Source organism: Sorex araneus, chromosome 3 (genome assembly GCF_027595985.1).
Source record: "Sorex araneus isolate mSorAra2 chromosome 3, mSorAra2.pri, whole genome shotgun sequence".
NCBI classification, from domain to species: domain Eukaryota; kingdom Metazoa; phylum Chordata; class Mammalia; order Eulipotyphla; family Soricidae; genus Sorex; species Sorex araneus.
In genome coordinates, this window is record NC_073304.1 from 8,708,130 (window position 1) to 8,726,373 (window position 18,244).

Here is an 18,244-nt window from a genome sequence, read left to right on the forward strand (position 1 = left end):
CCAACTGCATATCCAGATGTTTTCATATTCCACCAATGCACAGGGCTCCAGTTTCTCTACATTCATGTCAGCTCTTGCAGTCAGTTTGATAATAGTAATCCTAATGGGGGTGGGGTGGTATTATTTTGGTTTTCATTTGCTTTTTCTTAGTGACTAGAGATACTGAGCACCTCTTCTTGTGCTTATCAACTTTTTGTAGATTTTGTTTTATTGTGCTGGGAATGGAGTCCAGGTCTCCTCTTTGCAAGGCATGCGCTTTACCAGTGAAGCACATTCCTGGCCTGCATTTCATACAGGTTTTGGTAAAAAGATTTTTGGGTTGTTTTTTTTTTCTACCCATTTTATTTATTAGAGGGGACAGGGCTGGGGCGGGGAGTGGAGTGGGATTATTAGCAGTTCTGCGCATGTGCACACACAGATATATATATATACATATGCACACACAGATATGTACATATATATATATATACACACACACACACACACATATACACAGTGACTCGATATGCTGCTTGGGCCTTGCAGTTCAGGGGATTACCTAAACCAGCCTGGCAGTGCTTAGGGACTTTCAGGGCCACACAACGCGCTCAGGGATCTCCAGGGCTGTACCCAGTGTTGAGGGGGACAGTGTGGTGTTGGGGGTAGACCTGGGATAGGAAACTTGCCAAGAATGCACCTTAATGCCTGTCCAGACTTTTGGCCACTGCCCATTTTTTTTTTTTTTTTTTTTTTTTTTGCTTTTTGGGTCACACCCAGCGATGCTCAGGGGTTACTCCTGGCTCTGCACTCAGGAACTACTCCTGGCGGTGCTTGGGGGACCATATGGGATGCCGGGGATCGAACCCGGGTCGGCCGCGTGCAAGGCAAACGCCCTACCCGCTGTGCTATCGCTCCGGCCCCAACTGCCCATTTTTAAGTGAAGTCTTTTGCTTTTGTTGTTGTGGATCTCAATATATTCTGCATATCAGTCCCATGTCAGATACATGATTTGCAGTAGTTCCTACCATTTCCTGCATGGTAGGACTCTTGCTAAAGTGTCATTTGATCCTCAGAAGTTTAAATTTGAATAAAACCCAACTTCCCTAGTTTTGCTTTTGCTTCTTTGCTTATGTTGTTATACCCAAGAACTTGCTGACAAATCCAGTGTCATGAAGTTTTTTGCTACTGTTTCCTTCCAAGGGTTTTGGTTTTATCTCTTATGGTTAGTTCTTTGTATGTAAATATTTCCTTCTCCAGCATCATTGCTAAAATTTATTTATTTGTTTATTTATTTATTAACAGTCTTAGGATCCGTATGGAAAATCATTTGACTGTATATGGGAGGTTTATTTCTGTACTCTCTATTCCTGTGGTCTTCAAACACCAGTCTGCAGGTGCAGAAAGATTGGAAACCACTTGTCTACCCCTGGCTTACTTGTTTGTTTTGGGCCTACACTCAGCAGTGTTCAGGGCTTACTCCTGGCTCTGCATTCAGGGATCACTCGTGACTGGTTCCAGGGACAGTATGTGGTGTCAGGGATTGAACCTGCCATCTGCAAGGCAAGAACCCTACCTGCTGCTGCTATACTATATTGCTTTGACCCCTACCCCTTGGTTCTATCCCCAACCTTTAATAACTGTGTTATATGAAGGGCAAATGTGTTGGCAGGTATAAGAAGCTTGAAGCATGCTGCTCTATTGTATTCTGCTGGGTTTAAGCTTCTCTTTATGCTTTAACTATCACTGCTTTAAAGCAAAGCTCCAAAACTTATTTGCCCTACTGTTCCCCAGTCGAGGAAAAATATCAGTGTCCCCCGAAAAATTTACCTTAAGTGAACAGAGTGTGTGGTCCCCAATTGCCCAGAGAGGGTGATATTCACCACTTTGGGAAAGCTGTGTTTTACAATAAGTGTTGGAATCAGGAAATGTAAAACCTCCAGTATTAAATTCTTTTCGAGGTTGTTTTGGTTATTTGGTGTCTCTTGAGATTCCATATTTCAGAATGGATTTTTCTGTTTCTTCAAAAAGAGTGACATTTGGAATTTTTAAAATTGGGATTGTGTTGAACCTCTATAATGTTTGAGGTCATTTTGATGTTTAACAGAATTAAGTGTTCTAGTCCATAAAAATAATATGTTCATTGTTGCCTTTAATTTCTTCGTACATTTTGTAGTTTTTATAATACAAGATTTTCATCTTTTGGTTAAATTCATTGTTAAGTATTTTATCCTTTTTTGATGCTATAGTAAATGAGATTGATGCCCTTTGTTGTTAGTACATAGAATACTTCTTACTTTCGTATTTCAGTTTTATATTCTGTTTTAGGGTGGGGGGATTGTTTTTTTGTTGGGTTTTGGTTCACACCAGATACTACTCACAACTTATTCCTGGCTTTGTGCTCATGGATTACTCCTGGCTGGGTTCAGGTGACCATATGGGGTGCAAGTGATTGAACCTGGGTTGGTCACACACAAGTCCTTACCGTACACTATACTATTTCTTTGGTCCTGCATTCTGTAAATTTTACTGAATTCGTTTATTCCAACATTTGTCTTTGTGAAACCTTAGCGTCTTCTACATATAAGATACCATTGCTGCAGAATCTTCTACATAGAAGACAACATTGCTGTCAACGAAAATAAGTTCTCTTCTTCCTTTCCAACTTGTATGCCTTTTCTTGTTACATGAGCAGTTGCTCTGGGTAGGACATCTAGTACTACAGAGAATACTTCAGTAAAAAGTTCAGTGAAAGTGCATATCCTGTCTTTGTCCTTAGGGAAAAAGATTAGTCTTCAGACTTTGACCACTGAGGATGGAGTAAAAGGTTTTGTGGGTTTGGTTTTGTTATAGCCTTTGTTCATGTTCATGTTGAGAGTTAAGTTCTCATAGTTTTGGTCATTGTGTGTTTTAGAAGGTACATTTAAAAAAAATAGTTATGGGTGCTGAGTTTGTAGCCTGGTGAATGAGAAAATTCTTGTGTGGTTAGTAGAATAATAACACTGAGTTAACAAAAAGGCAGAATCTGTGTACATTTGCAGCCATGTTCGAAAAAAAAGGGAGTTCTATAGCTACTCAATAGGGAAGAACGACAGTATTCAAGTAACAGTACAAATATATGGCAAATGATACAGTACAGTTTTGCTCACAGTTGTTTTCCCAGCATCTAGCTTAGTGCCAGGCACATAAATGCTAATTAAACTGATAAAATGAATTATGAAGCAGAGGATAAGGTTTAAATAATAAACTAAAAGGCACATTGTTCTGGGGCCAGAGAGATTGTACAGCAGATTGGGCACTTGCCTTGAAGCTCAAAGCCAACCTCCGTTGGGTAACCTGGCACCACATGTAGTCCCTCAAGCACTGCCACAAGGAGTGACCCCTGAGCACAGAGCCAGGGCCAAGTCCTAAGCACCACCAGGCATAACCCTTAAACCAAAAAAAAATAACACTTCAGCATGTTGTTTATTTGCAGTATTTCAAAAATGTCAGTATTTCCAACCAGTCAAGAATCAAACATAATCTTCACTTGAAAAAGAAGCAAACGGCTTTTTCCAAAATAGATCATCTTTTAAAAGGAAGTAACATTTTTCTGTTAAAGTTAATACCGGTGGAAGGTAGTCAAAAAATCAAAGAAAGGTGTAGTTCTGAAGAAATACTCTTAGTGTCTGATGTCTGAATATATGTAATAAATGCAAGCGTGCTTTAGATGATTTATTTTCAAAACAAGTTTTGAATATTCAGTTCAAGCTGTAGGACCTTTTAGTTTTCTTTTCATTTCCCCCCTGTGATGACTGGTGAGTGGGGCACTCATTCTTGGTTGTGCTTGCATCCTTAGTTTGTGTTTGCTGGGAAACCTGCACTTCAGTTGTGTTTTTCTGGTCAGCTGTATTGCCCACACGCATCTTTGTGGGGGGTTGTATTCCCAGTCATGGAACTGATGCGTCTTTAGATGTGGTGTTGGGCAGTGGGCCAGAGTGTACTTTGTTGTGTTGCCAGGGGTTCATAAATAGTAGAACCCCCAGGACATGGTCGGTGCATTCAGGCAGTCCTAGGGATCAAACTCACAGCTTCACACATGCTTCTTGACAGTCTGCAAGTTTGATGTTACTAGGGGATGTAGCTCAGTGTAGAGCACATGATTTGTTTGATCCCCCTCATCATATACTAGCAAATAAGTGCAAACAGATTTGAGATAAATTGAGCCTTTCACAATATCTTTATTATCTCTATACATTCAAGAACATACTAAGGATTTCGTGCTGTAACTTGATAAAACCATGTGAGGATTAACAATATGTTATGGTTGGAATAATCCCTTTACTCCAATACATCGGTAGTTCTTTCAATCATAGATTCAGAGTAGTCACCCCATTTTGAGGTAGGTGGCTGCACCAGTGGTGCTCCTGGCTTACTCCCAGCTCTGGGGGTCATTCCTAGCTGTGCTCATAGGAACATTCTGTGCTGGGGACTAGGCAGGGCCTCCTTCAAAGCAAAACGGGGTGCAGTGTCTCCTCCATTTGGGGGAATTTCCAAATACAGTTTGAACTGTATAGAACTCTAGACTGGGATTCATCCCATTCACAGTTTTGCTAGAACTGTTGATAGTTTTGGAAGCTATTTTAGGCTTAAACCTATATGAGGCTTAAATTTTTCTCATCTCTGAACTAATAAGCAAGTGGAGAAATAGCACACACCTATAGCAGTGTTTTACATAGTAACTTTGTCTTACATAGTAACCTTGTATTATTATTTTAAATAGAAAGTTTTACTGGAAAGTAGATGGCAAAGGAAAAGAAATCTCCCCAGCAGGGGAGGAAGTTAGCATAGGACTAAGTTCAAAATCTTGTATTTTTTTTCTTACTTCATCCTTTCTCTAGTGACATCTCCTTGCTAGTCTGAACTTTGTTTGTTTAGGGGGCCACTTCCACCGGTGCCTCCAGGACTATCTGGTGTTGGGGATTGAATCTGGTCTTCTGATGCAAAGCATGTGTTACAATCCCTTGAGCCCGATATTCCCTTAGCCCACTAGACTCATCTGTTACTGAGCAGCCTGCTCACCAGAGTCTTCCATTTGTTCTCTTACTGTATTGCTACCCGACTTTCAAAAAAATCTAACTGGAGCATGTTACTTTGTGAAAACCATATAAGTTATGGAGCTGAAGTGATAGTACAGCAGGTAGAGAGCTTGCCTTTCACGAGGCCGACCTGGGTTCAACACCTGGCACCCCATGTGATCCCTGAAACTGCTGGGTGTGCCCCATCTCCCCCAAAAAAAGAAAATGGGGGAAAAAGCATATTACTTCTGGGTATTTGTCCTCCGAACCAAAATATTAATTTGAAAAGAGCACACACCTTTTTTCATTGCAGCACTTTGTATAATTGCGAGGATATGGAAACAACCCAAAAGTTCAATGACAGATAAGTGGTTAAAGGCGTGGTATTTGTACATTGTGGAATTCTGTGAAGCCATGAAAGATGAAATCTTGCAGTTCTCTGTAACTTGATTAGAGGACAAGTCAGAGGGAGAAGTGCAAGTATCAACTGATCTCATTTATCTGTGATATAGAGGTTTAGAAACAAAGCAAGGGAGTGAACAGTACCAAATGGTAACAAACTCTTGATCTTGGATTACAGAAATGGAACTTTCGAGCCAGACAGGAACAGGGGAAAGAGAATGAAGTGAACTGGAAGTGATACAGGGACCTGGTTGCATTCTCGCAGGTGGTGAGGTGTGGTATCTGTACATCAGTCCATAAAGGTTAACACTGTCACAAACACGACTCACATGATAGCGATTAAACTTAATAAAATTAAAGAAAATAGCTGGGACAAAAATGGCCTTGCTCTTGTGCGAAAACCAAAAACCACCTGTTTTAACTTTGTAGATTGTGTCCCACCTTAGAATTCCTACCACTCTAACCAGACCAAGTTTTATTCACTACTTGAAGTTCTGTTGTTTTGTGTTTCTTGGTTTAGGTAAGGACCAATGGCTGGCAGTGCTCAGGGGTTTCCTCTGACTCAGGGACTGACCCAGGCCTGGGCATTGGCTTACCCGAGCGATCTCTCCATCTCTGCACTGGGAGTTCTGCTTGTTCTTTGGCATCTGTCAGCTGTTGGTGGCCCTTCCGGTATCACTTTCCTCCTTTTTTTTTCCTTGACAGAAAACTGTTTTTGTTCTTACAGTGCAGAAACTTGGAGATGATTCATCGCCTACTCTAGGGATAAATTTTGATTACTCAAAGTCAGTCAACTCAAGGCATTTTTCTGTAAACTGTTAGTCAGATTGAGGCTAGGAAGATAATCTATTTCTTGGGTAGAGGATTCTGTCTCCTGTTGTTCTTAAACAAGAGAACAAGAGTCAGTTGTCACTCATAGCTGTGTCTAGTTGCAAAGGATGGTGAAGCATGCCCTGAGTTTGACAGAGCAGAGCAGCAGTCTGGATCCTTATTACCACATGAATCATATTATACTAAACCCGAGGCCATCCCTGCCATGGAATTGTTCTCCAAGGATTTGCCATCAGATATCTCCTGATACCTTCTTTCTGATTCTTCGAGACCCAGTTCAAACATTGCCTTTCCCAGTTGTCATGCATTCAGTACTTCAGATCTCTCTTCTAGTCTTTGTTGCACTGTATTGTCACTTGCTTGCATGTCTGTCACTTTTATATGACTCTGTACTTTGAACTAAAATCTAGGAACTTTGGACAGTGTCTGATACATTTCGGATATTCCATGAATTGAGTTTTTTGGATGAAATAATATGAAAATGTGCTTTGTTAGCAATAGTAGAAGGCTCCTATGTGGTGCTCAGGAACCTACTGACCCGCCTGGATGATTCTTGGCCATCTGGGCTGGTGGTTCAGTGTGAGGGTTCACAAAATGTGGTGCTGCTCAGAGTGATGCTCAGGGTGCAGGGGATGGAACCTAGGGTTGGCCACATGAAAAGCGCATGCCCTAACTACTGTATGTCTTGTAAACCATTTCTTTTTAAAGTATTAGGTATGGTATTGTCTTTAAAATGAAATGGAGAGGGGCCGGAGCGATAGCACAGCGGGTAGGGCGTTTGCCTTGCACGCGGCCGACCCGGGTTCGATCCCCGGCATCCCATATAGTCCCCCAAGCACCGCCAGGAGTAATTCCTGAGTGCAAAGCCAGGAGTAACCCCTGAGCATCGCTGGGTGTGACCCAAAAAGCAAATAAATAAATAAATAAAATAAAATGAAATGGAGAGGGCTGGAGTGATAGTACAGTACATAGGGCATTTGCCTTGCACGCGGACGACCCAGGTTCAATTCCCAGCATCCCATATGGTCCCCTGAGTACCGCCAGGAGTAATTCCTCAGTGCAGAGTGAGGAGTAAGCCCTGAACATTGCCGATGTGACCCAAAAAGCAAAAAAGAAAAAAAAATGAAATGGAGTGTTAAATGAAAGGAGAGAAGGTTAGCACACACCTTGACAAGGATGGAAGAGACTTCGGCCTGCAACACGCATACCGTTAAGGCACTGCCACCTACTTCGTGGCGTCTAGTCAGTGTTTTTCCATTGTTGGTGGGAAATATACACCAGTGAAAGGACAGGTGTTGGAACATTGTATGACTAAAACCCAATCATAAGCAACTCTTTATCTCACAGTGATCTAATAAAATTATTTAAACAACAACAACAAAGGTGAAATGGAAGGGCTGGAGAGATAGTACAGCACAGAGGGCGGTTGCCTTACACACAGCCAACCTGGGTTCAGTCCTCAGCATCCCATATGGTTCCTCCCTCCCCTAAGCACACCAGGTGTGATCCTTGAGCACAGAGCTAGGAATGAGCACCACTGGGTATGGTCCCAAAAAACAGTAAATAAATAAACATTTGTGAAACGGAATAAATCAGTTAGACCAGATATACAAAGTGTTCTTTCTTTCCTGTCATCAGAATCTAAAAAATTTTTCACTTTGTTAAAGAATGAAATGGTCTTCTCTGGTCACACTTTAATGGAAAATCTTAGCTACTAAAGCAAGATTCTGAAAGGAACTATAACTGTTACTGTGTTTTATGTCCTTTTATCTCTCCTCCCTCTTCCCTTTTCTACTACCCTATTTCTTGAATGCCAGAACTAAAATCATGTGTCTTTTCCCTATATTTTGAAATTATTTTACCTGGGTTTTATTTGTGAATTCTTTAGAGAAAAATTTCTTAATATGCCTTGTAAGACCTCATTACTCTTCAGACTTTCCCAAAATATTTTTTGCTTGCTTCAGACTAGACAGTATTTTCTGGTCAGCAAAAACAAAGCAAAACAATAGCTCTGGGCAGAGCTAGAGCGTTTGTTGCAAATGTTAATAATAGTTAATGACAGAGATTTCACTATAACCTTAATTATGAAGTCATAGTCCTGTCACATTCTTCAACAATTCGTTCTGATAAAGGAAGAAGGATGGGGAGGGAGAGTTAAAATTCCTGAGCTGGTATACGTAATCATCTGTTGGTTTCAGTAAATAAATAAACTTCAATATACTCACTTGCATGTTTAAAAACTATTTGGGGGGAGCCAGAGAGAGAGTGAGTGGGTAGGGCACTTTGCCTTGCATCCTGCTGACCCAGACTTGATCTCCAACAGTCCATCCTTACAGTTCCACAAGCCTTACTAGCAGTGATCCCTAAAAGCCAGGAGTGAACCCTGAGCACCACTAGTTGTGGCCCAAAAAAAGAATATATTTTTAAACCAGGAATAGAAAAATAGAATCTACATTTAAAAAACTAATATGTATTGGTATGGTTCTGAATAGGTAATTTTGTTGTTGGCTTTCAGCAACCTTGTTTTTATGTGTAAATATTTACTATGGATGAGTTAACTCCCTTGTACTTTAGTTTCCATCTTTGTAAAAATTAGTAGTATTACCTAATAGTTTTCATTTGATTGATCAGGGTGGCATACGTGAAAACATAGAGTTTTGGAACATAATTCAGTCTCACTTTCTCTGTCAGCTTTTCAAAGTGGATAATGTTGAGATTTCTTATGGATTTATTAGTTCTTGAATAAAAATTCAAGGTAATTTATATGTGTGCCATAACAGCAGTGACTAGCTCCCTAGAATGCAGTTTAAACTCCTAGTAACAGATCAGAAGGTTTTTTATAATTCTGCCTCTGCTTGTTCTTGAAACTCGATTGTTATTCCTGCCACAGCAGCACTGAACTCTTTCGCTGTAGAATTTTTCCACTTCTTTAGTGAGCCAGGTCCTACTGTCTCCTTGATCCTTCACCTAGTTAGTTCCTTCTATTTGAGACATTGGTTTGGTGTCCAGCATCATCCTCGATTACCTTCACTAAGAAAAGAGAAAGTTCACACTTTGAATTGGTAATTTCAGATCTTATCTCAAATGGCACTTTCTCATCAGCCCACATAAGATACATTTTTAGTATATCACATACAGAGATTTTGTAAAAATGCAACAAGGGGACCAGAGAGTTTGTACAGTGGTGAGGGCACTGCTTTGCACATGGCCTACCCGCTTGGGTCCCTGGAACCCCATATGGTCTCGTGAGCATAGTGCCAGGAGTAAGCCCTGAGCACTGCTGGGTGTGACCCAAAGACCAAAAACTTTCAAACATAAAAATGCACCAGGATTGTAATGCTTATAAATGCAGGCTGTCTCCAACCCCAGGCACTCTGACTCCAGAATTCCTTGTCTCCCTTCATCTCTGGTTCCTCTGTAATTATATATCTACCAAATTTGCTTCTCTGTAGTTTTCAAGCAAAAAGCATGTCTTGTTTCTAGTGTATTACAGCCCTCTGTGCACAGAGGCACACAGTAGATGCTCAGAAATAACAAACGCGAATTCTCTTAGGTGAGACCAGTGTTAACTTCTTTGTCTGCTTTGTTTTGTTTTGGGGCCATACCCAGTGGTGCTCAGGGCTTACTCCTGACTCTGCACTCAGGAATTAACTCCTGGCAGTGCTCAGAGGACTGTATGGGATGCTGGGAATAGATTCTGGGTCAGCCACACACGGGGCAAGTGTCCTACCCATCATATTCTTGCTCCAGCCCCACTTACTGTTTCTTTTTAAGAGAACTTTAAAAATTATTTTTCTCTTTATAGGTTTCTTATTTGTTTTGGGTATTTGAAACACCTGGTGATGCTCAGGGCTTATGCCTGTTTCTGTGCTCAGGGATCACTCCTAATGGCACTAGAGGGCACATATATAGTGCCTGGGATCATACTAGGGCCACTAATGTGCAAGGCAAGCACTTAACTCCTGTACTGTCTCTCCGGCCCTGGGAATAGATCATTCTGATTAAATTCCTCAGTACCTTTCATTTACTACATACTTTAGAAAATAGTCCTCTCTTTTGGTTTTTGTACCACACTTGGCAGAGCTCAGGAGCTACTCCTGGCTCAGTGCTGGGAGTTGCCCCTGGTTGTGCTTGGCAGTGCTGGGCATTGCACCTGGGCCTCCTGAATGCAAAGCAAACACTCCAGCCCTTTGTGTCATCTCCTGGCTCCTGCACATCATCTTTTTATGCTAGTGATACAAAGGGAAATTAATATGAAATAGTTTATTATGGTTTTGAAATGGATTATACTACTTAACAGAAAGAATGCATTTCCCCTGTGAACTGTTAAAATGAAATTATTTGTAACTAGTTTCCAAGTAGAACATAGGATTTCTTTTCCACTGTCCACTAGTTTATGGACTCTGGATTTTTGGGGGTTCGGTGGGGTTTTAATTTATTTATTTATTTATTTATTTATTTTTGCTTTTTGGGTCACACCCAGCGATGCTCGGGAGTTGCTCCTGGTTTTGCACTCAGGAACTACCCCTGGCGGTGTTCGGGTGACCATATGGGATGCTGGGAATCGAACCCGGGTTGGCCGTGTGCAAGGCAAACACCCTACCCGCTGTGCTATCACTCCAGCCCCCGGGTTCTGTGATTTTTGAGAGGGGGAGTTGATATTGTTTATTTGCTCTTTTCCCATGTCTTGTAGTGTTCTGGAACTCTTGCTGGCTCTCGGACCATACCCAGTGCCAGGGACTGAACAGGGTCTGCTGCTTCCAAGGCAAGCACCTTACCTTCTGTACCACTTCTTCCGCACCTCTAATCATTCATGCATATGATTTCTGGGTCTATATGGAATTTAAATAGAAGTATCTCACCTTCCTCCCCCCCCCCCCCGCCACACACACATACACACCTTCTAAGGATTAAACTCAGGAACCAGTGACTATAAAGTAGGAGCTGTACCACTTAGTCACATCCCTGCTCACTCTAGCCCCAAATATTCTACATATTCGGATGTTGGAGGCCACGCCTGCTGGTGTTCAGAGACTCCTCTCTGCTTTGTGCCTGGGGGCCGCAGTGGGAAGAAGGGTCTGCCAAAAGCAGGACAAGTGCTTTTATTAACCCTTGTGCTATCTCTCTGGCCTCTCAAGTATATTTTAAATCTTAATTGTGATGTATGTCCAAGATAAGTGATTTAACTATCAGTCACAGGCTGGGAATTGATTTAAGGCATGCACATTGCATTGATATTTATGGGAGAAGATAGACTTAGCTTTTAACAGTTTTTTTTTTCTTTTTGGGTCACACATGGCAATGCTCAGGGGTCACTTCTGGCTCTGCACTCAGGAATTACTCCTGGCGGTGTTCAGGTGACCATATGGGATGCTGGGAATCGAACCCGGGTCAGCCATGTGCAAGGCAAACACCTTCCCCGATGTGCTATCGCTCCAGCCCCTTTAACAGAGTTTTCAAATAAATACCTCCCATCATCTTGAACTAATCAGGATAGAGGAACCAGAAAAGTTTTCTTTTGTGAATGTTCTCACTGTACCAAAGACTTTGCTTCTTAGTTGATCTTCTGGTGATTCCTTCTGCTTTTCCACAGGGTTTCTCATCCTTGAAACTCGTGGAATTTTAGGCTAGATAACTTTTTTGTTGTGGGAAACCGTCCTGTGTATTATAAAATGTTTAGCACATCTTCAGCTTCTACACAGTATATGCCAATGGTCCCCTTCCTCAGCCATAGTTGTAAACAAAACATTTCTGAGTATTGCCAAAAGTACTGAAGGGAGGGGGCTAGAACGATAGCACAGCAGGTAGGGCGTGTTTGCCTTGCACGTGGCCGAACTGGGTTCGATTCCCAGCATCCCATATGGTCCCCCGACACCGCCAAGAGTAATTCCTGAGTGCATGAGCCAGGAGTAACCCTATGCATTGCCAGGTATGACCCAAGAAGCAAAAAAAAAAAAAAAACCCACAAAGGTACTGAAAGAAGCAGAGAGGCCAAAGTGAAAGCTGCCGCTGTGCTACATCATTCCTAGCTATCTACTTCTCATTTGCTCCAGTAGCTCCCTCTCCATCATTTACATAGGCTGCCATTTCCCTTTCTAATGCTACCTCTCTTCTCTGTACCTTTTAGCAGTTACCCTTCAAAAGAGAGTTAGAAAAACATCTACTCTTTCAAAATTTCACTTCAATTTGGTTTCCTCTTGAATTCTACGAGACCACATTTTTCTAATTTTCCTTTCCTTTGATTGTTCCATTTGATCTCATTGACTCTACTTACATGGAAATGACATAATCTGTGCTTGTGTGTGTTTACATTGGTAACATTGCATGATAGTGTTATGTAAGTTCACCACTAAAAGTACATTCTATTCTTCACCATACAAGTGTTCCTTTTATTCAGTTTTCCCTTTTCTCCTTCTCTGCTAACAACCAATTGCTCTTAAAGCTCAAAAGTTTTCTTTTAAGTTCACCTATTTTTCTCCACATATCACATTAATGAAATCATGCAGTTTGTATTTCTCTGATAACTTGTTTTAATATTTTCTTTTCTTGTTTTTGTTTTGTTGGGGGACGGGGGCCCCTAAAGTGCTCATGAACCCCAGTGGTTCTCAGCAAGCCCAGCTGGAATATGGACCAGTGCTTGGACCAGCAGTGTGGTTACTGCTAGCCCGGTGGTGCTGGTGGCCAGGGCAAACTCGCCAGTGCTGGAAGCACCTGAGCAACTCCCAGAGGTGCTTGGGGTGCTGTATGGTTTTGAATTGGGGTCTGAAGCACGCCAGGCATGCCACCGTGACCGCTGAGCTATCACCCCAGCCCCATGCTTTTCTTAAGTTGTCTCTCACACTCCTATTTATTTTAAGCTGTTTTCTCTGTTGAAAATTCCTTACCTGCATTTCTCCAGTTTTAAACTGTTAATGTCTTTCAAGGACCACAGCATTTCTTCTCTCTTGCTTTTAAATTCCTTTTTGGTATATTCTTATGTACAAACTTCTATTTTCCCCCAGTCCAAAAAATAAAAATAAAAAGATATAAATTGGCATACCATTTTGATTGGTTAGTTCATTTTTTAATGAAAGCCATCCCTAATCATTGTTTCTCTAAGTTCACTGTCATGCTTATGTTCTTTTTCTCTGAATCCAATTGCAGTCTTCTGTCATTTCTGTACTGAAATATGTCTTATACTGCTAGAATCGGCTTATTTTTGTATTCCTTACACTACCTGGCTAAATACATTGTACACAGTCGGTGTTCAGGCAGTTGCTGAAGGAAAAAATGAGAAGACGGCAATAGAGTAGAAATGAATTAGCAGAAATAGCAGTGATTTGAGAAGTTGCTAAAGATGGAAAAAAGGAAAAATGAAAGAAATCGAAACCTGATCTTGGAAATCTTTCATATTGTCTCCTTTCACAATTCCTGTGATGAGGGCCTTTTCTGACTTAATTCACCATTTCTGAGCTCTTGTTCCTCTCTGCAGGATTTGGGGGATCATGCAGTGCTAGGGATTGAACCTGGACCTCCTGCCTGCAAAGCATGCACACTAGCCCTTTGGACCATCTCCCCAAACCTGTGTGCTCTTCATGTCTTAGGCATTTATTAATGTCAGTTAATCAATTTTTCTCATTCTTTCTTACAGCAGTCTATGCATCTGACCATATTTCTCCCAGCATCTAATTGTTTTGATTATTTGTTTAGCAACAGGAGAACCAATTCTGTTTTGTTCATGGCTTAGCATAGAGCACATAGTACTCAAATATTTGCTTAATGACTAATTCTACAAAACTGTACTGTTGCAAGAGCTGTTTTCAAGCTAACCAGGATTGTCCTGTCTTTCTTCTTTCCTTTCTCTCTTCTCTTTTGCATCCTTAGTAGAATACCTATTAAGTAACTTAGGGTACAGTATTTGTGGAAAGATATTTATACTCACTCTGTATTCCTTTGTGGGGAAGGGCTCCATCTTCTAGAGTCCTTGGCCTGACCAAGAACTCTCTGACCATCATTGTCTTAAAGGCCTAATGTGCGTTAGTTCTCCCTTGGTCTTTTTGCATTAATGTGAAACTTTAATCCGCTAATAAAACGATCAAATAGAGAATAGTTAAAGGATACAAATAAACTAGAAGCCAATAAATATATCGATTCCGTTTTACTAGTAATTTTAAAATAAAGTTTAAAATAATGAGATCACTTATTAGATTGACAAACATTAATACTGATCAGATTTTTTTAATATTCTCATGCTGTGTTGATATGAGTGTAAATTGCAGGGAGGCTGTCAGTACATCTCCAAGTTAGGCATATTTACACATAAACCCAGTAAGCCTACTTTCTGATGCTGCTTCTCATGGTATAACTTTGAATAGTCAGAGTTTCTAAAAGCATTTAAGGCCTGCTGTTAATATTGAAGAACTATCCAACATTGAATTGGTTGAAATACAGCATATTCATACAGTAGATTTCTGTTGTATTGGCAGTGGGGATTGGACTGTGGCGTCATGCTTGCAAAGCTGGTGCTTTAACTGCTGACTTTTTTTTTCTGCTTTTTGGGTCACACCCGGAGATGCTCAGGGGTTACTCCTGACTTTGCACTCAGGAATTACTCCTGGTGGTGCTCGGGGGACCATATGGGATGCTGGGAACTGAACCCCGGTCAGCTGCGTGCAGTGCAAATGCCCTACTGCTGTGCGATTGCTCCAGCCCCAACTGCAGACTTTTTAAAGATTAAGGAAATTTATGTGGCCATCTTCTTTTATCCCTGATATATTAGAAGATGAAAATAAGTTTTTATCGAATTATTTGTAAAATATGTTTAAAGCTAACATATATGCTAGAAAATAGAGATCAGATTGTTAGTGTCTTTGCCAGAGGGGCAGCAGATTTTAGGGAATTGCTTCATTTCCATCCTTCCCTTCTCCCAGTTTTTGGCTTGAAGGGTGTCACACGAGTCATTGCCTGACCTCAGGAAATGTCTTTCTGTATAAAATTTAATATTTTAAATAGCAAATGTATTCATAGGTGGATCAGGAAAAATGCAGATTTGGAACCAGCAAGATAGTATAGGGGTTAAGACACGTGCCTTCCACATAGCCAACCTGGTTCAATCCTTAGGGCCATTTGATCCCCCAAGCACCAGCGGGGATGACTCTTGAGTAAGAGCTGGGAGTAGCCCCTGAGTCCCTCTGGGTGTGGCCCCTAAAAACAAAAAAAAAAATACATATTTTGAGGATGGTTGGGCTGGAGCAGTAGCACAGCGGGTCGGGCGTTTACCTTGCACGTGGCCAACCCGGGTTCCAATCCTCCATCCCTCTCAAGAGCCCGGCAAGCTACCGAGAGTATCCCACCTGCACGGCAGAGCCTGACAAGCTACCCGTGGTGTATTCAATATGCCAAAAACAGTAACAACAAGTCTCACAATGGAGACGTAACTGGTGCCCGCTCAAGCAAATCGATGAACAACGGGGACTACAGTGCTATAGTATAGAGGATGGGTAGAAAAGATTGCATTTTTTGCACTCTGTATTTTGTGTGTTCTATAACTATTAAGTTCATTTCAGTCTCAGCATGAAAACCTCAACTCTTCAAATTCCCTAGTAGTAAAAACTAAAAACATTTCTGGGGATAGAGTTTAAAATACTAAAAAATTATTTCCAGGGCTTTTTTTCCCCCTTGCTTTTGTTTTTGTGCCACACCCAGCTTTGCTCAGGGATAACTCCTGGTAGGGCTGGACCATATGGGGTGATGGAAATTTTAACTCCAGTCAGCAGCGTGCAAGGCAAAATCCTTACCTGACGTACTATTACTCCAGCTCCAACCTTTCCATTAAGAAAGAAAATAAAATTAGATTTTAGTCTTACAGTATTGTAGAGTTGTGGGGCAGAGAGGGGAGGGTGGCAGAGAAAGTATTCTGAATGCAGCTCATGTGTCCTGTCACCCAGTTGTGTGATCTGCTTTTTTGGTTCATATTAGATGCCCCATTTAAAAATGTACACAAGAACACAATAGCTTTTTATTAGAAATTTCATAATTAAGCATTAAAATCAGTCTCCACTACCCAGTCTCCTTTACCCCAGCGTCCTTCCCTTCCACCTTCTTCCTTCCTTCTCTTTAAGCACACTCACCTGCAAGCCAGTGTTCTGTCCATTGAGCTACATACTCAGCCCCTGAAACATTTCAGGTGTGATTTGTTATAACAGTTTTTATTAACTCTTTACACCAAATGCTGCCATTTCTATTCTTATATAACTATTTTTTAAATATCAGTCTATTAAATCATTGTACTCCTGAATGCACATTAGTTTTTGAGCTTAAGATTAAATATGCAGCCCAGTCAGTTCAGAAGCTGCAGCTGTGAAGGATCTCCAGAAGATGAGCTGCAGAGTGTTGCTGTGTGTCCTGCTGCACCTGTGACCTGTTCTCTCCCTCCAGAAGTGCTTTGGTATCACCCTTGATTGCTTCAAGGAACACCCTGACCTCTGACACATCTTAGAAGACTGGTGCTGCTGAGATGACTTCTCTCCTGAAGCTCATGTTCTAGGAGCTGATGCTTCTGCTGACTTCTGGAGACTGGGTGTGTCCTAAGTATTGGCGATGGTATTGCCCACACACCTGGACTGAGGATTGGTCGAGCAAAAGAAGTGGTAGTTTTCTTCAGGCGTAAAGGGCTTGTCTCTGAGCTTGTTGAGAATGTTGGTGTTGTCATATTTGGAAATGATAAGCTAGTGAAGGAAGGGGATATTGTGCGCGGGATGGAAGCCATTGTAGATGTCCTGTTGTTGAATAACCCATAGGTCATGTAGTAGATGACCTTGGAAATGCCACTGATGGGAAGGAGCTAGTTGGTTCCAAGATCTGTAGATGAGTTGACTTGAGAAACCCTGGTATCATTCTTCGAGTCTCCAAGCGGGAATCTGGCATTAAGGCTGTGAATAACTTGGTGCCTTTTAGTTGTGGTTAGTACGAGCTGATGATTGGTGACCAGCAGACTGGCAAACTGTCAGTGACTGTTGACACAATCATTAACCACAAACATTTCGATGATGGTACTGATGGAGAGAAGAAGCTCTTCTGTATCTGCAGTGCCCTGGTCAGAAGAGCTCTACTGTGGCCCTGCTGGGGAAGAGAACGTGGGTACAGATGCCACCAAGTACCCCCCTTTTGGTTTAGCTACTACTTCTGTGCTGCCCCACCACGATACCTGGCTCTTCTGTGGGATAACTCCTTAGGGATAACGCAAAGGTGCTTTGATCATCTTTGAGGGCTTATCCAAACAGTATCCAAAAAATGATAGCTTTCCTTAATATGGATAAAAGTGTTTGCTAGCTTAACCTGTTTTGGTAGTGGGTAAACAGAATGTACTATGTATGTATCTTCTGTGTATGCGGGTAGGAGCCACTCCTGGTAGTGCTTGGGCTCAGTGGTGTTTAGGACCTGGCAGTGTTTGGAGAGCATGTGGTACCAGGGATCAAACCCAGGGCCTCATATGTGCAAGACTTGTGCTTGGTCCAGCCTCCTTCTGAGGATGAATAATACTCCATTGTATGTTGTGTGCCATGTTTTTGCCTGCTTTTGAACTTGATTTTTTCAGTTTCATTGAAAAATAATTTACAGCATTGTGAATTTTATGCAGTATAATGATTTTACTTTCTCATACTGTGAAATGATCTGTAATCATGTGTAGTTGTCAAGAAGAAGAGAAATGTCTTCCCCTTGTGATGAGAATTCTGAGAATTTATTCTCTGATCAAATACATACCATAAAGCAGTGTCAGCTATGGTTGATATACCTTCAAACCGGGAATTTTAACCTTTTGATCATCTTCATCTCTCTGATACCTCTGTGCACTTTTTTAACATCCATATTAAAGTAAGCTCATACAGTATTTGTGTTTTTATCTCTTGACTCCACTTGGAATAATACTCTCACACCCATCCTTGTTATTGCAGAGAGCAGGATTTCTTCTTTTCCTGACAGAATAATACTCTGGTGAG

General features: G+C 41.4%; 1 protein-coding gene and 1 non-coding gene across 3 annotated transcripts in view; both read left to right on the forward strand.

Moving 5' to 3' along the window:
* BTBD7 (BTB domain containing 7) overlaps nt 1-18,244 on the forward strand; it is a 95,104-nt gene that overhangs the window by 3,134 nt on the left and 73,726 nt on the right. The window lies entirely within an intron of this gene.
* On the forward strand, nt 7,399-7,521 carry LOC129404081 (U6atac minor spliceosomal RNA). Its single transcript, XR_008629678.1, has one exon. It is a non-coding gene; the product is annotated as a U6atac minor spliceosomal RNA (small nuclear RNA).